Below are 20,576 nucleotides of genomic sequence, written 5' to 3'. Positions count from 1 at the left end.
GATCTTGTGTAGGGAGATGACTAAGGCCAAACATCAATAAGAACCTTAATTGTTGTAAGGGTCATGACACAGGTGCATGTGTGTTGAAAAATTGACTCCGTATCACCTTAAAGGAGCAAACTTCAACGAAAAATCAACTTGGAGTAATTTGCCACTAAAGTTGCGACACTAAATGTGTGGTGCCACGACATCAAGCCTTAAAGTCTGAACTACAAGCCCTCGAGGTCACGACTCCAAACCAATGGTTGAAGTGAAAGAACCCAGTGCCACTGTCATCGAGCTTTGTCGCAACACCAAGTGCCACATGTAACACCCCATACCCAATCCGATGGTCGAACCCGACCTACAGGATGCTACAACAGTAAACAAAAATGATCGCATACATTTTTATCAGTAATATTCCATATATAAAAAATACGAATAGAACCTAATGATTAACATGCCTTTCAAACAAATTCGAGTCTCAAATGAGCTTACGAAAGATCTTAAACCGACTCGAAACAAATTCAAGATCAAATTGAAACTTTTACAAAAAGATAGGCAAAAAGGTAAAACAAGGGTCACACGACCGTGTGATAGACTAAGGCCTTGTGATGCTATATCACACAGTCATGTTCCCAAACCATGTAACAGATTGATGTCGTGTAATCCAGGGTCATATGGTCGTGTCGCCAGGCCATGTAACTAACTGTGGCCGTATGGAACCAAAACCATATTGAAAAAACAGAGCACATGGCCGTGTCACCTACCCGTGTGTGACACACAACCATGTGGTAGACTGTGTGCAGCATAAATGACCATTTTTGTGCACGTTTCATACCATCCAATCAAAGTGACCTATAATGCCATTTTATACCATTCAAACCTACTCTAAAACATACAACCAATATGCCCTCGTTGGCACTAACATATATTCAAACTCAAATCATTATGATTCAATCCAAATTACCTAACCATTTAATACAACAAACTTAACATTGCCAAACATAAACACTTACTACTTTATAGACATATCATTCAAAACTTGCCATTATCATTAACTTTCTAATGCCAAACTTAGCATAAACCATATCACACATATTAGGTTACCAAATGAACTTTTAAACATACACAACCATGCTAATACATTCATCAACTTGTACAAGTTTTAGCCATCCTATGTACATGCCACGAGTAACTAATTTGGAACATCAAAAGTCTACCGAATCGAAAGACAGTAGGTGTGTGCTTCTTGTTGATCCGGTCGACATGTTTCGAACGTCCAAAATCTACAAAAAATAGTAACACAAGTAAGTATTTAAAATACTTAGTAAGCTCATACAATATAAACGATTACTTACTTCAATTATTAATCACATACATAATTCATTATGCAAAATAGTTATCCTTATCAAGGCACAATTGTAACAACTCGTTTTCAGTGGTGTCGTAAGCAGTGGTTTTGGGACCACAATTTCGACTAGTATATCAATACTTTATTATTTATTTAATATTTATATGGTTATACAATATCGTATTAAAATTTGGTTAGGAAATTTTAACGTTTAGATAGTTAATTAAGTAAGGGACTAAAGCTGTAAAAGTTAGTTTCTATTAGCTAAAGGTGTTAAATAGCTATAAAAATATGAATTGATGGACTTAAGTGGTGAAAAAAATGTAAAAAAAATGCTATCACCTTATTTCTTTACTTGATGAAACGAAATCACCATTTTTGTTAGCTTGAGAATCGGCCAAGCTTGGTTTTCATGCATGGTATGCAATTTTTGCCCGTTTTTAATGACTTTTTATGTTTTTGTTATCATTTTAGCTTAATCTAGCTAACCCGAGGGTTAATTTGTAAAGTTGTTAGATGTTTTAGATTATCTTATTGATGAGTTTGAGATGTTTTTTAAGTTTGATGATAGATTATTAAGCTTGGTTGATAAATAGGACTATTTTGTAAAGTAGTTTTTAGTGAATTTAATGTTAAGGCACTAAATTATTTAAATAGTAAAATTCATAGAATTATTGTGAAATTGTGATAAATATGGGCTATATAGAAACCCTAAGAAATTTGGCTAGCATGGGTTTTGCTTACATGTGTTTAATTTGTAAGTTTCGAGTTTAATGACTAAATTGCTTAAAGGGTAAAATGTTGGGGTAATTTTGTAAATTTTTAATGGAAGGGCTTATAAGCTCAAGTTTGATTATTTGAGTTGTTTAAATTGATTGATTGAGTAAAAAAAATATTATTTAGATCAAGAAACAAATCAATAGGACTCAAACCGTGGAAAAACTAAATTAATGAATTAATTGTTGGCATCGAGTTCGTAACTGTTTTTGTTTAGGTAAGTTCGTATATTGTTTAAAATTATTAATTTTTTCTTTTGATAACATGTTAACTTTTGTTCATGTTAGGTGTAGTTAAATTGAATGATATATGTCGATTAGTGATTTTGGACTAAATTGCGATGATGATTCAATTGATGATTATGTTTAGAAAATGTGAAATACATGGGTGTGAGCTTGAAATGGTATAGTGAAAATGTAGTTAAATGATTTGGATATGTAATGTGGCCTATATGAATCTTGTGAATACTTAGGATACAAATGACATGTCATTAGGGGTTATTTACAGTTTAGGGTGCTGGTTTTGGATGTCCTACCGATGGTTGAGGTCCTACATTTGTTGCAAATTCTCCACAGCTTGTGTGAGCAACATCGTGTAGCCTAACATCTCGACCCATAGCTTGTGTGAGCATACCCATTTCACAGCTCGTGTGAGCATATACAGTTACAGTCACGGCTTGTATGAGCATTTTCCCGAGTATCCAATGTTATTTCATTTGGTTCAACAGGTAATAAAGGCTTGAACGAATGAACATATTTCTATGAATTGTTATATGATCTTGATAGATGAAATAGAAATTTTTAGTTTTATGTATGAATGTGGTGCCAATGAGGGCACATTGGTTAGGCTTTAGGTTGAATGTTTTTGTATGTTTTAAGCATGTTTGAATGTGTGAAAATGGTTGAATTTGGTTTAGCTTGGTACCTAAGAAATGGGTAATGTTTTGGCTTGTTTTGGAAGTCATTTTAGGTGCACACGACTTGGGACATAACCTTTCACACAGCCGAGTGCCACACACGGTCACTCCACACAGCCATGTGGCATATTTAATTTTGTTATAGGTTTTTCCCACACGGTCAGAGGTTGTTACACAACTTGGCAACACGGTCGTGTGACCCTATTTCAAATTATACACGGTTTGGCCACATAGTTTGGGCTCTGTCATACGGCCTGGCCACACGACCGTGTGACCCCTGTTTTTAGTTTTTTCTACATTTTTCTATTTTGTTTCAAATTAGTCCCTAATTGTTTCCAAATTGATTTTTAGGTTCCGTATACTCGATTTAAAGCTCATTTTTGTATGAATCCAACGAATGATGATTTGTTGTGAATAAATAGTATTTAAATTAATATTTGATTGGTTTTTTGATGTATTAAGATTTGTTATGTGTCGTAATTCTTTGAAACCCTAATTTGGTGACGGAGATGGGTTAGGGGTGTTACAACAATACAACATCGTCAAATACATAAGGTTTTGAGCTCAAACCATAAATATAACCTCAATAGTTCATATTTCCATCATAAACCAACTTATATTTACTATCTATATCATGAACATTCTTTTTGCCATCATTAATCTCATATCATCACATTTCCATTTTATAATTCTACCCGATGAAACTTCGTAAAAGAACTCCGTACACGGGTGAAAGGAATAGTTCCTAGTTACCCGTTTGGGTTAAACCTACATGAATAATGAATAATAGTGTCTGGTTACCCGTTTGGGTTAAACCTACATGATTAATGAATAAGTGTCTGGTGACTTGTTTAGGTTAAACCTAAACCCTAAAATCGAAAATACTATAACTTTCAAATTTGAGCTTCGATTTCAAAATGGATCTCAATTCTATCCTCCCATAGTCCCTTAGAACTCATAATTTCAAAATTTTCATGCATATTTAAAATTTATTGGATTTTAGTCCCAAAACTCAAAACTAATAACTTTTACTTTACAAACTTGTCCATTAACGTATCTAAGCTTCAAAACTAACCAAATAGCCAAAAAAGCTTTTATAAAACATCAATGGCATCTTTTACAAACTTTAACAATTTTGAAAACAGATATACGAGTTAATTGAACCTAATTGCAACGATCTTAAAAACATAAAAAATACAAGAAAACGGACTTGAAATCACTTACCAAATTAAAGAAAAAAGCTTGAAAATTGAAAACCCTTATTTCTTTCTTCACGTTTCGGCTATGGCTCTTTTTAGATGATGACAACCACCATCTTTTCTTTTATTTGACTTTTATACCTTGTTTAAACTAAATGTTTTAATTAATTATCTTCAAAACTTAATTAATTAATCCTTAAACATCATCAACTTTACTAAGTGGAATATGTCATCATTTTCTTCCATTCACTTAAGCAATATGGCTCAATTCCATAATTGATCCTTAAACTAAATAAAATTCCACAATGATTAATTTTTACCATTTTTACAATTTAACCCCTTTTTTTTTAATTAACTATCAAATCAACAAAATTACTAAACCAAAATTCAACCCACTTATTTAAAAACTCTGTAAATATTTAATGAAAACGAGGTCCCAATACCTTATTTTTCAAAACCACTGACTTTCGGTATACACCACTTGTACCTTGACTAACTAACCAATTAACAAAATATATCCAATCAAAATTTACCATAATACTATATTTAACTCATAAATATTAATTACTAATGTTCATGGACTCACTCGTCAGAATTGTGATCTCGAAATCATTATTTTTGACGCTACTGGAAAACGAGTTGTTACACCTCAAGCCAAGCCCGTGCCTATTGTCCTCAAGGTTGCGACACCAAGAACCCCTAGCCAAGCTCATGTCCAGTGCCATGGATTTCGTGACATTAAAGTTTGGGTGTGGCAACATTGAAGTTTGATGGGTGCAAAAAGCTACAATGAGAAATTTTGTATCCAAACTTAGCACAAGTCACATCATTCTCTTTAGAGGTTTTTTTTCAATGTTAGGGTTAAGGGATCTGATATATTTAAGGCATCTTTATCCACAATAAAAAGGGGGATCTTTTATCATCTTTTTGTCAACATCTTTTATCCCCTCACCATTTTTATCTTTCTCGATTTTTCCTTTCTTAACTTGGTGGTTATTTATTGCTATTTTCTTCTCTGTTTTCATTGGTCTTTTAGGTTTCTTTCAAATAGATACAATAATCTTCATTGTTATTTTGGGTTTTCCTTTAAAGCATTCAATAGATTCACATCTTGTTAGTTATCAAAAGTGCAAAAATATTACCTTGGGCTATGGATTTATCATCATTATTGTTGTCATTATCTTTAAAAAAGATTCCTGCAAGAATCACTAAACATTTCTAAACCTTGTCTTTTTTTGGTTACTTGATGAATCATTTAAGCATGAGATTGGCTGCTCTTTATATTTTGATGATGAGAAAGAACTAAGTTTTATGATGGTTGGTTGATTGAAATGTTGTATGATTAATTTTAAGGTTAGTGACTAAATCGAATAGACTTCAACACCTATAATTGATGCCTTTAGGCGAACATTTAGATAGGTAAGACCGAGAGAAGATCCTATTGTGACCTAATTTAATTGTCTCAATTTAGTTTAGAAAGGTCGAGATATAAACCAAACTAAATTGGGTAAAATGGTGACCGAGATGTAAAATTGGACCAATTAGGAGTTTGAGCAATTTAGATCCCTTATTCTGGAATTAGTTTAGCAACATGGATATCAACCAACCACCTTATCTCAACGAATTAATATGTAACACCCCAAAGTTTGTATATTTGTTTCCATGTATTTATAACTCAATTGTGTATATGCTTTAGTGGTTAAGTGCTTTGGGTGTGTGTGAGGTCTTAAGTTCAAGCCTTGTCTTAGGAAAATTTTTGTATTTTTCTGAACAAAGCCCTATCACTAGTCAGTAGGCTTATAGTTAAATGTTGGTCAAATATGTTAGAATGGGTATGCTGGTCTGGTGGTTCAGTGGAGTGTAAATAATCTGGAAGTCTAGAGTTCGAGTCCTTGCGCAAACAAGGGATTTATTTTTGTTAGTGGTGCCATGAAGTGTTTGAACTGAACTGAAATGCCGAAGTGGTAGAGGTGTAGTGGGAAGTGTGGAGAGAAAATTTAGGGATTTGGATAGTAGAACTGGTTAGACAATTTTAAGATAAATTTAAGGGATTTGGGGATAATGGGGTTGAATTTTTTTTGTTTATTTTATTTTATTTTTGTTATTTTTTTATTTTGAAATTCCCAAAGTTCCTTCATCATTCTGCTGTTTCTTCTTCCCCAGCTCTGCTGGACCTCTGCCAAAGTTTCTTTTTCTGCTCCATTCTTGTCGATTTTGGCCATTGGTTTACCTTCTCTCTTTTCGTTTGCTGGAGTTGCACTAAGAATTTCTCCCTTTGTGTCATTGTTCTTTTTCTTCTTCATTCATCGCATTAAGTTCTGTCGAAATCAAGTCTCCCAATTTCGATTGTCAAGGTTTCAGTAAGTCTTGTAGGTAATTTGTTTCTTTTTGATAACTTCCCTTTTGATGTGTTTTGTATATGACGTGTGGAAAATTCTGTGGTCACCAATCAGGGTTTTTTATCGTGTGAAAAATTCTATTCATTGATCGAAGGTGAGAGGTTAGTCGCTTTTGGGTTAAACTTTGATGCGAGTTCATTATGGATCGTTCTTTTTAATCAATATGCTATCGTGGATTTCGTAAGTGCCATTGTAGTTTGATTTTGTTATTCGTATTGTCTACCCCGACTAGTTAAATTCGATAGTAATCACTCAATTGTGGGATTGACTGTTAGTGTTTTTGTTGGTAGGGGTGAATCTCTTTAAGCACCCAGTCTTTGAACGTGATAATTGTTTAGGTACATCGAATCGTCTAAGGTGCTGGTGTTCTCAGGATTGCGTTGGCTGTGAATCGAAACCAAGTGTGTGTAACCGCAACACTAAAAATGGTAATCGGCCAAAAGCTAAAAAATAGGGCTGTCGATGCCACACGGGTGACGGAATACGGGTGTGTGATCAACGAGACAGGCCGTGTGCGATACACAAGCCAACAACATAGGCATGTGATCCCATCTCTACTATTTTGTTGCTAAGGTTGCACGGGTCTGCCGAGACGACTGTGAACCTACCGTAGGATCGGTAAGCTTACCTAGACTCCTAATTGATTGAAATAACTGTATGACTAATATATATATTTACATATTATCGAGCATGATGATATTTAATGAATTGATATTGTATGCGTTGTTGCTATGATATAGCATGTCATTATTGTATATTGCATTGCATTGGGTTGGGGGTTGGTATTGTTTGGAGGAAGTGTACTGAAAGTCCTCGGGCCTAATTTACTGGCAGCTTAGCTGTAAACCACTGTTTAGTGTCGCATTCAGTACTTTTTGGAGTGTAGGGATGGGTGAGTTGATTATATCCCCACAAGGAGTGTAAGGTTGGATAGAGACGGTGTGTAGAGGCTGGCCGGGTAGGATTTTGTGATCGTATATCTGTTATTGTACTGAATTAGGCTAAGGCCCAAATTGAAACTGAATCTGGTACTGAAAAGGGCTTGAGCCCAGACTGTGACTGTATCTTGTCTGTTTGCTCTATATGGGGATTAAACACTGAGTTTTCGTAAACTCACCCTGTTGATTTATCTGTACAGGTAATCCCTAGGCTTGGGCGGATCGGTGTGGCGGAGGACGCAGCGGTGGCCACACAACCTTATTTGACTCTGCTTCACACTTAACTGTGATTTTAAATTTCATTCGGGAATTTTATTGTAAATATGGCCTCTATGGTTTTTTCTTAAATTTGGGGTTTTTATTAGTTGTGGGTTATAACTACTAGTTTTAGGAAAACTCGAGTTTTCAAAAGAACCAAATGTCTTAACAAAATAATTACGAATACGCAAACTGTTTTTAAGGCTTCCGCGTAGAACAAACGTTTTGAAATTTTTTGAATGATTAATTAGCATGATATTAGAATTAATAAGTGATAATGAAAAGATTCTAAACAGAAAATGTTTTAAGCAAAGTTACGATTTCCAACACAAGTTATGGTTTTTAAACACTTTAACATGTGACACCTTCAAATTCAGCCATAATGATATGGCCGGGTTTGGGGCGTTTCATAATATTTGTTATACTTTTGAATGCTATTCAATTTAGTCTTCCTAGGTATAGTTTAGCGTAATTAAATTTGAATTATGAATTGTCGTAATATAGCAGTTAGTTATCAGCTAGCTAGACTTCTTAGTTGCATGCTTGATCATTTTCATTCACTTTATCATCTGGTCTCTCTTGGGTTCAATCCTTGGAATGCTCAAAGTGTTCCACTATAAAACTTACAAAAATTACACCTGACCTGTCACACTTGTAGTCAAAGTCACTTTTAAATCCTTATATTTTGTGTTAATTCTCTGCTCAGTATTCGTATGCAGTGGCACGGTCATCTTTCTCCAAATTATGTTTATATAATTTTTTATAATTAAAGCTACAAACTATTTGCACCGTGTACCCGATTATTATATGATAAATGATAATTATGCAAATACAAAAGATTTTCTTGCACCATATCGTGGGGTATGATATCATTTGAGAGAATGAAGCTAGACACGAGTATTAGAGATGGTTCACAAACTCTTTAATTTGAGACATTCTAGGCTTTGAAATGTGGATGAAAGGACATTTTTTGTTCTAAAAAAATATTTCACATATTAACATAACCTTAGTATATAAAAGAAGGTTGGATTGTACTAGCATGTTGCATACTTCATAACTTCATTCATAGGTGGATTGAGATGATCCATACTTTGAAGAGTATATGGAAGAATGAGATCTTGATAATCTTAATGATAAAAATTCAAATGATGATGATGAACTCGATCAAGGACAGAAAAATGATGATAAGAAGCATACGTTAAATATTAAAGAGAGAACAACTCAAAAATATGAAACACTAGAACAATTAGGTAAAGTTGCATATGATATTTATTTTTCTTGTTATTTTTATCAGTAATCGTATTATCAAGTACTTTTTTGGACTAACATAATACATATAATTATTTTATTTTATTTTTTAGAATTTTTTTATGGTACTAATAGTTTTTTGTAGTAATTAATATTTTTAAAAATATAAATTGAGTAATGGTGTAATTACAATTTGTACTACCAAACATGACATAGGGAATTGCGATATAATTATACTCTGTCAACCAAACACGTCTAAGGAATATAATTCATTGTAATTACAAGAGGGTGTAATTATTAACTTAATAGTTACGCTTGTTGGAAAAATCCCGGTTTGAAAAAAAAATTCTTGCACAACGGAAAGTTAAAATTTTGAAAACCAACCCGATTTGTGATATTTACAGCAATAAACCTTAACCAAATCCGTACCTTTGTTTTTGGCTTAGTAGATGTTCATTGTTACCAGCTTTCAACCAAATGATCTTCTTCACTATTCTTATTCCACAAACTACTTCGAGTGTGGGCTCAAACCAATTGAATCGAAACACAAAACTAGAAAAAATTTTATTTCATTTTGGGGTGAAAACAAAAATTCTCTCTTCTTAATAGAAATCGGTAGAATTGTTATTCTCAAAAAATATATATAATAGTTAAGAATAAATTCCTCTAGTTTTTGATAGAATAACAATCTTTCGAAGTTGTGTTAATAGCTCTACCAGTGCCATCTATTTATAAGAAAAGAAAGTAGAACCCTTGTTGAGCTGTAGTGGTTTATTTTCAAATAGAAAAAAAACATCCTACTTAGAATCGGACTAGGGTCGACGACAGACCCTAGTATTCCTACTAGGGTTAGCGCCTCCTTCATGTCCATGAGGGGGTTTTTGCCTCTCTCACATCGGGTCCAATTATGAGTGCTTCCTAGGCCTTTTTGACTGAGTACTCTATAATATGATCCAACTCGATTTACTTTTTATACTTCCCAAAATAAAATAAAATATTTATATATAAACCAATTTTCTCATCCCTATTTTAACCCTAGCAAAATTTTGAAAATTTTACCCTTAGTAAACATTTATCGATTTTTTCCTTGGTAAAATTTCAAGAAAATATGTTCAATATTTCACAAATCAACATGTTCACTATGACCGAATGGTTTATTTTCATTTTTGGGCTTCAAAACAGTCCTAAAACATAAGCTCATTTTATCAATTATTTTTTAAATAATCAATATAAGATTGCAAATGGATCATTTCCATTTTTGGAAACCTACATTCATTTCCAAATGATTCCATTTCTCCATTTCAAAGAAAACCATAATCATTCCTGAATGTTTCCTATTTCTCTTTTCATATTCATTTCGTTCATTTCTATTCAAACATGCAATTCATTTCTAGTTTCAACAAACTAGCGAAGGGACCGATTAGACATATGTAGTTGAGGCTCAAATGATTTATAATTAAATTCTGACCTTTCTTCTATTAATTATAAACTCATTTAGTCACGAAGTCATTCCACTATAGTATCATGACTAAGCTCTCCCCAACGACATACCATTACAAAAGTAACTATTCAGTGCTCGTCTAATGACCTTTTCACAAGTGTGTTACCCTCATAGGATATCATTGATCTCCTTGGGATAATATTCATTCTCCCAATATGATTATATTTTATCTCATGGTAACAATTACATCTTCCTTCATGAAAAGTCAATTATTATCAAATAGTGATCAAATCATCCATCACAAATATGGACGACCCGTGGCCACATTTACTTTTCATCAACCATGTAATGCCAATGAGAGGATATCATTTACCCATGCTTTGGGCTATGAATTTCACTGTTGTGAATGACGCTACATACTATAGAAGTCGTACACCCAACATACCAACTTTTAGTTCCTTATCTATTTGAACTCAGGTTTTTACTTACATCAAAGTGTACGAGTCACGAGTACATAGTTCGTCATTCATTCAGGATTTAGGTACGTCACACTATGAACATCATAAGTGAATAAATCCATAAAAAGATTTAAGATCTATTCTACTTGATTCATGTCCAATGTATTGTCAATCTTGTTAGTTACATCTATGTCTCTATCTTCTGGGAGTCATCCGCTTCAATGCCCAAGACAAGGCATCTCTCCAATTAAACTTGGTAGACAAATATTAGTCTTTTAATTGGTTTGCTCATTTTCTATAGACTAAGGACATGTTTAGGTTCGTCTACTAATACAAGCTATCTTTTCATATTATGATCCGACCACGTAATACCGCTTAGTATTAGTTAAACATTAGACAACCAATGAGTAACATTTTCTTCCATTTTACTTTGCGTGCAAAAACCATTTTGAAGACAATAATACAAAGTATATTAATCATAATCAATGCATTTTTTTAACCAATCTATTCGAAAAAATTACAAGTGAAGTAGTGAAGTAAATGAGTCATGTTTTGCATTCTTGTGCCCCTTCATATGTTTTCCAAAAAGTTCTCTAGCTATAAGATTCACGGCTAAAAAAATCTTCGAGGTTTGTCCTTATATGCGATTTTTTACTATGTCTACCATTTCATCAAACACTACCGTCTCCCTTATGTGTTTTTGTCCTTATGTGGTTTATTTGGGTTTGGCTATATTCGCACTTTTACAGTTCCATAGCTTCTTTCATACCTCCTATTCGACCCTTCATAGTGAAGTTAACAATGTAACCCTGCTTGACACTTATTCACACTATAGACCTGCCATCTAGGATAAAAACACAGCTTGATGTCGACTTTCTCGAATCTTGACACGTTTAGAAGTAGAACCATTATATCTGATAGGAGTAAGATCTCCTCCAGAATAAACAAGCATATAATCCCTCATTATCCGTAAATACTTGAGTATATGCTTAACTTCTTGTCAATGTCTTAGTCTTGGATTTCTCTGATATCGACTCACCAATCCCACTTCAAAATAGATATCTAGGCGTGTGTATAGTATAGCATACATGAGACTTCCTACTGCCGAAGCATAAGGAACATTTCTCATGTTCTCCCTTTCTTCCGCTATCTTAAGACAATCCTATAAAGAGAGATGAAATCTTAATACGAAGGGTTGATTTCCCTTCTTCGAATCGGTCATTGCATAATGCTCCAATATCTTGCCTATGTATGAAGCTCGAGATAATACTATCACTTTGTTATTTTGGCCCCTTAGGATTCGAATACCTAGAAAAAAAATTAGTTTCTTCCAAGTCCTTCATGCTAAACTATTGGGTTAACCACAGTTTAACCGATGAGAAGATCCCTACATCATTTTTAATGAGTATAATATCATCGACATATAGAAAGATAAAGATCATCTTTCCATCCTTTAGACATTTATAAACACAAGGTTCATCTATATTTTGCTCAAATCCAAAAGTCTTGATCGCTTGATCGAATCTTTGATTCCATTAGCGGGACGCTTGCTTAAGTTTATATATGGATCTAAGCATTTTGCAAACTTTATGCTCGTTCCCTTCAACTATATATTCGGTGGGTTGCATCATGTAGATGCTCTCTTCAATATAGTAGTTCAAAAATGTTGTCTTGACACCCATTTGCTAGATCTCATGATCGAGAGTTGCCATAATGGATAGTAATATGCAGATTGATTTGAGCATGGTAACAAGAGAAAAAGTTTCTTCATAATTGATACATTCTTTTTTAGTATAACCTTTTGCTACAAGTCTGAACTTATAAGTTTCCACTTTTCTATCCACACTTCTTTTCCTCTTGTAGATCTACTTAAACCCTATGGTTTTTATCCCTTCCAGTAAGTCTATAAGTTCTCACACTGAATTGGAATACATGGATTCCATCTTAGCTTTAATAGTTATTTCCCAGAGCTTAGAATCAGCACTCTGCATCGCTTCGTCATATGTAAGTGGGTCATCATCTTCATGTTCGACAAACTCAGTGTTAAAAACACTTCTACCAAATTGGAAGAACTCATGCTTACAAGAGACCCTCCCACTGCGATGAGACTCCCTATGCTAATGATCGTTTGCAAGACAACTATTAGGATATGGTTCTAGAATCGTTTTCATAGTGTTTTGTATATTTCCTGAAATCTCCTCGAGTACCTCTTTACTTCGAGGTTTGAAGTCATTCATGTAACTTTCTTAAGGGAAAGTAGCATGAGTTGAGACTATAACAATTTGCTCTTTCAGGTTATAAAAAACCACCCTTTGTTTTCTTTGGATATCCTAAAACATTCACAATTTGTTCGTGAGTCCAACTTCCTCGTATCTTTATCCAATATGCGGGTCGGGCATCCCCAAATCCTAAAATGATTAAGATTCAATTTCCTACCATGCCACAATTCTTATGGGGTTTTCGATGCTGCCTTAGTTGGCACATTATTTAGAATATAACAAGCCATTTGTACAGCGTATCCCCAAAAAGATATTGGCAGCTTCAAATAACTTAACATTGAACGTACCATGTCTAACAAAATTTGATTTCTTTTCTCTGCCATGCCATTCTCTGTGAGGTACCCTAAGAACTCATTAGATAAATATTCCACACCTCGATCATACCGAAGTATCTTTGTGGGTAAACCTAATTGTTTCTCCACTTCCGCGCAAAACTCTTTGAATTTATCAAAGGTTTCACTCTTGCAATGCATTAGGTATACATACCCATATCTGTAATAGTCATCAATAAAGGTTACATAATACTCGTAACCATCTCTTGCACTAACGCTCATAGGGGCACATACGTCAGTGTGCACAAGTTCTAGGGGTTTTACAGCCCTCATTCCTTTTGCATTAAAAGATCGCTTAGTCATCTTGCCTCCCAAGCAAGATTCACATTGTGGAAGATCAACTTATTTAAGTGAACTTCAAATGTCGTCTTTCACAACTCTAGTGATTCTTTCTCGGTTAATATGACCAAGTCTCAAATGCCAAAGGTATGCCTCATTAGAGTGCGAAGTTTTAAGTCTTTTATTTGAAATTTCAGTCTCAAGCAGTGTGTACATCTTTGGTTTGATAAAATAGATATTATTTGATAATTCATTCATTACAACTAAGATTTCGATTTCTAAATATTTCAATTCCATTATTAAAAGTCACGATCAAGCTGTCTTTATATAAACATGACATGGAAATTAAGTTCCTTTTGAAACTTGCTACATAGAAAACGTCTTTTAAAATAATCTTCCTAAAATTATCAAAATAACGATGTACATCTCCCACTACTTCAGCTACCACACTTGTCTCGTTCCTGGTTCGCAACGATAAGCTTTTATCTCTAAGATCTTTCGTCTCCTCAAACCCCTATAGAGAAACACAAACATGAGTAGTGGCTCTCGAATCGTTAACCCTGTGGTCTATTGAATCTTTCACTAAATAAGCTTCTATCACTAAGAGCTTCATACCTTTGCCTTTGGAAGCTAGGTATTCTTTTCACTTTTTACACTTTTCCTCGAAATGCCCTTTCCTGCTACAGAAGAAGCATTTAGACTTAAATAAGTCTTTAGGCTTTCTAGTTCTCTTCCTTTCCACCTGTGGTGGCCCAGAGACCTTAGTCTTACCTTTCTTAGTGTGTTTTCCTTTCCCTTTTGAGGAAGAAGCGATGACTATATTTGCTTCTACTTTTTGGACTGCCTGACTGTCATCCAACATCAACTCATAAGATTCTACCTCTTTCATGTGTTGTGTAAGCGTCAGGTTTTTACTGTCAAGGTTCTAAGCGGCCTAAAAATCAGCAAAATCCATGGACAAGCTTTTGAAAACCATCTCTATTTGGGTGTTTTGGTCCAAATTGGCCACATTGTCCACGACCTCGGCAAAGTAGCTCATAAGAGTGATCATATGGTTTTTGACCGGAATGCCGAGCTTTTATTCGGCATTCAAAAGGCATCTAGAATCGCTTTAGCAGCCTTACAGCTCTCTAGTTACTTATAGAGAGTGTAGGTTACGCTTGCCAACATATAGCAACGAGTTATCTCATCAGACTCTTCCCAGCGTTTTTTTGCTTTAGCTTGAGTGGCTGAAGGGCACTTACTATCAAGAACTATTTTAAGTTTATCATAGCTCAAGAGAATTATCAGGTTCCTTTTTCATTCTTTATAGTTGTTTTTGCTTAGTTTGTTTTCAGTGAGTATGTTCAATAAGGGAGTTAGTTTTAACTAAAAATAAAAACATTCATATATTAATATATTTCTATTAAGCAAATGTTTGAAAACATTTTGCAACATTACGATATGCATTAAGATGATGCATGCATCTTACATTAAATCTTGAAAATATTTGTAATTCGTTCTAACAATAATTATCATACCCATTGAATCAAGCCACCGTGGGGTGATCACACGTACTAATTTCTTAGTACATGAACCTAATTTCTTAGGCATTCACACGTATTAATAATCATGTAACGTTAGGTCATAATTCTAAATTAAGTAGAGCTCCATAGGGAGTTACTTAAATAGAAGAACTTGAGTGTATAACCATCAACTCAACGCCTATCGCATCATGCACCATAAATGAGTCATCGAGGGGAAATTTCATCGAGTAGCATGCTTTGACTACTTGTCCTCTTTTAAAGATAGAATTTCTTGACCTATCGCATGATAATGCCTACCACAAGGACTAATCCAATTATCATTTGATCATGAAAGAATTCTTCTTACTTTCAAGAAATCTCTTCAGTAAAATCCACATAACAATCCTACCGTGTGATAGTGCACTTCTCATGTCATCACAAGAAACTATTGATGGAGACCGTAGGTCTTGTTAAGGGACCTTCTCCCACTCAATATTTTAAAAAACATGCAAGGTTTTTATAATTTTAAGTTTCAATCATGTATGACCAATATATGCATGACAAGTACATGTGGCATTCTTTCCTAAACTATATGGCATGCTTATCTCATATATGCATGACATGCTATGACAATTTTATAATATTCACATTCAATTATTCACAAGAATAGGCTCCCTGGAAAGGGAGGTGAGTCGTATTTGACCACTTATGTAACACCCCAAAACCTGACCAAGAAGTTTAGACCGAATCTCGGAGCTTACATTGATTACCGAAATGATCGTAGAAAAATTTTGGTTCAACAAGTGAGAAAACAAACAGTATTTAGGTTATGTAAAATTCTCAGTTATCAAATCCTGATATTTCAAAATACAGTTGTTCAATCCAAATTACGTCTACTTGTATTTAACGCAAAATTTCATACCACAGTATTTAAAACAGAACTTGCAGTCCAAAACTGTTTACATAAAATTCATATTTACAGAAAATCCTTTATTAACTACTTTTAAAAACATGACACTTCTGATACCTCCAGCAAGCTGAGTCCAGCTATAAAAGACAGAAATGTGCCTAAAAGAGGAAACACTAAGGGGGTGAGCTACAAGAGCTCAGTGTAAGTTCATCACGTGACTAAAAACAAAATTACAGAACTCAATTCGATAGCAAAACATACTTACAGATATACACAGAGTCAGAAAGTAAAATTGGAACCAACGTCCCAACAGAATGTAATAATTCAAGCACACCATGTCACACACAAATACTCAATCACAAGTATTTTTTAGTCAGGCAGAATACAGTCAAATAATCTTACACCCAGAACACTCAAACAGATGCGTATAAATGTAGTCAAGTAATAAAATCTCACCCATCCAGCCAACACACCTCTCTGTCCCCCAATCACACCCCGAAAGAGTTATATATGCTCATCCAACCAAAAACACCACATAGGACCTCGAAAGGCCCATCCAACCTTACACACCATGTATATGGAATAAGCTACTTAGATAATAATATGCAGCAATGCTGGCATATATACAGTATAGTGCAGTGCAGTAAACCATTGTACAAACATGTTATAGTATAAACTATAGATCATATCAGAATCAGTCTTCCTTCTCTTCACAACCAACCCAAATATTTACTTTATGCAAGTGTATGTATGCATAAAATCTCACAGAATCAATGAACACATCAACAGACGGTCAGACAGAAACAAATATGCACACACACCCAGCTAACCTGGTTCAGAATCAGTCATCTCACACCATAGTCACAAATAACACATAGGCACGTTTTCAGATCAAAAACATACACTGAACTAAAATAAGTGACTTAGGGTCACACAACCGTGTGCTCTGGCTGTGTGGAAATGCCTAGACCAAGTGGAGGGTCAACACGCCCATGTGGGAGGAGGCACATGGTCGTGCGGATGAGGCACACGCCCGTGTTGGATAAGGACATGGTCATGTGAACAGGCCGTGTAACTCTCTGTCCATTTGTGCTAAATAGAATACAGGGCATACACGGTCATGCAAGGGTCTCACATGCCCGTATTCCCATCAGACACGACTGTGTGTCCAAAACACATACCCATGCAGGATCTCTAAATCCCTAAATTAGCCACACGACCGTGTGGTCAGGCTGTGTGACACCAAATCACTAAATCCCTAATTTCCAATCACACGCCCATATGCCCAGGGGACATGGCCATGTGAAAATTGACAATTTCCCTAAATCAGCCACACGGCCGTGTGGCCAGGCCATGTGACACCCAATTTAGCCCAGAAACCCTAAATCCCAAAAGCACACGACTATGTAAAATTCCCGTGTGGGGGCACTCGCCTGTGTGGCCACCCATGTGGTCACGAAACCACAATGAAATAGGCTGCAAATTGTGCATTTGCTGCCAAAATAGTTCCCAAACCTTGGGTAACTCAGCAAGATACCAAAATATGCTGAAAACATACGATTCAATGCAAAATTGAACAATTTCAGAACACCCAGATTTTGCCAAATTCCACAGAAAATTTGGCAATTCAACATCGAAACTTAACAATTCAGAAAACACCCATTACCACCGAATTTCACACATCCAGTTCATAATTTCATTAATGAAAAAGAAAGGTTTGAATCCCACACCTGATTCGCAATCAAAACGCTTAAAACCAATTGACACACATTGGCAACCAGGATACGAACTTGAAGCTTTTCGAAACCAAAAAGAAAATTGTTCTCTTCTCTTTCGTTTCAAAAGACGCAAGAAAGCCAAAAAGAAAAAAGAAAGAAGGAAAAAACGATGTTGAATGTGTAAAAGAAAGAAAACCAAAAATAAAATAAAATAAACATTAAGAATAATAAATAATAATAAAATAATAAACAAAATCTACTATACTTAAAAACCATACTAAAGCAAAATTGTTTCCCCAAAATGCACACAAGAGGACCCAAACCAAGGACTTAGAGACAAACTAACACACAACCAACCACTAGACCAGCAGGCCCATTTTGAAACTAAAATGCAAAAACGCACATAATTGGTCGAGCTACGCGCAGACCCTAATCACAAATCTTAAAACTTCCAACTCCAAAATTTGGGGTGTTACAACTTAAACCAAGTTTTTCCTTACCAGATCCAATCCTACACATGCACTTTCTCATTATCACACTTCTAACAATAATCGAATAACCTAAAGAAGTGAATGGAACAATACAACACATGTATTTTCTTATTACCACACTTCTTATCTTTAATAGATCAACTGTGGATCATCTTATACATATATATATCACAATCATATCATAAATAATTATTAAACAGATATATAAAGAGTTGGGTAATAAAATAAAATTGCCAGTTAAGGTTTCCATGGTTCTATTTCTAGAAAATAAATGAAAAACCATAAAAAAATACAAAGTTTTTTGCCACAAGGCATTCCTAGTGTCTTCGACCGCTATTGCTCCATCTTCTCCTCTTCATGGACTCCTTTTTTGGAAAAATTACATTTATGTCCTATATTTGTTTTCGGGTCACAAGAATTCTATAAATGAAAAATAATCATACGTAGGGATGATAGTTCACGGTCTATTTTCTAAGAACCACAACCTCGGCAAAAAAGATAATTATACAACAAATATATATAATATATGTCATTCTAAAAAAATATTTCACATATTAACATCACCTTAATATAGAAAAGAAGGTTGGATCTTACTAGCATGTTGCATACTTCATAACTTCATTCATAGGTGGATAGAGATGATCCATACTTTAAAGAGTACATGGAAAAATGAGGTCTTGATAACTTTAATAGTAGAAATTCAAATGATGATGATGAACTTAGTCAAGGACGGAAAAATGATGATCAGAAGCATACGTTAAATATTAAAGAGATAACAACTCAACAAATATGAAATACTAGAACCATTAGATAAAATTACATATGATGCTTATTTTTCTTATTATTTTTATCAATAATCGTATTATCAAATACTTTTTTGGACTAACATAGTACATATGATAACTTGATTTTATTTTTTAGAATTTTTTTATTGTACTAATAATTTTTTATAATAATTAATATTTTTAAAAAATATAAATTGTGTAATTACAATTTGAACTACCAAACATGACATAAGGAATTGCATATAATTACACTTTGTCAACCAAACATGTCCAAGGAATATAATTCATTGTAATTACAAGAGAGTTCAATTACTACCTTAGTAGTTACGCTTGTTGGAAAAATCCCAGTTTGAAAAACGATTTTTTTGCACAGCGGAAAATTAAAATTTTGCAAATCGACCCGATTTGTGATATTTATAGCAATAAACCTTAACCAAATTCGTACCTATGTTTTCGGCTTAGCGGACGTTCATTGTACCCGGCTTTCAACCAAACAATCTTCTCTGCTATTCTCATTCCATGAACTACTTCGGGTGTAGGCTCGAACCAATTGAATCGAAACACAGGACTAGAAAATATTTTATTTTATTTTGGAGTGAAAACAAAAATTCTCTCTTCTTAATAGAAACTAGTGGAATTGTTATTCCTGAAAAATATATATAATAGTTGAGAATAAATTCTCTCCCATTTTTGACAGAATAACAATCTCTCAAAGTTGTGTTAATAACTCTACTGGTGCCATCTATTTATAGGAAGAGAAGATAGAACCCTTGTTGAGTTGTAGTGGTTTATTTCAAATAGATAAACAAAAATTAATTGTTTACGTAGTTTGGTTTCCCTAGTTTGCAAAGCCTAGCTCAATGAGATGAATCCACTATCTTTGAACTTAATACAACCAGTAATTTTAGCTCTATCAGACCCTAATGTAGAATGTCACTTTTGTACTCAAAAGCTGTCCTATCACCACTAAATCCTCCTTACGAGAACTTAGTTTGTAAAACCAACAAGAAAAAGATTTTACTTTCTCTAATGCACTCTCACATTAATGTTCCTTAATGAACTGATAAGTGCTTTCAATATGCTCATTACATAAACCTATACAAGTCTCTCAAATATATAGAAAATTCGAGACTTGCTAACATACCAAAGATCAATTACAATCATTTCTAAAAAGCAACTAAAATCGTTAAAATAAACTATAATAATAACAAACAAAGTGAGGTGGAATGTTGGAAGATTAGTCTTCAAGTTTTGTTTCGATTCAACATTATTGATCTAAGAGGTTTAGTACGATTGATTCGATCCTTAAG

Source organism: Gossypium hirsutum, chromosome D12 (genome assembly GCF_007990345.1).
Source record: "Gossypium hirsutum isolate 1008001.06 chromosome D12, Gossypium_hirsutum_v2.1, whole genome shotgun sequence".
Lineage (NCBI taxonomy): Eukaryota > Viridiplantae > Streptophyta > Magnoliopsida > Malvales > Malvaceae > Gossypium > Gossypium hirsutum.
Note: the sequence above shows the minus strand (reverse complement) of the source record.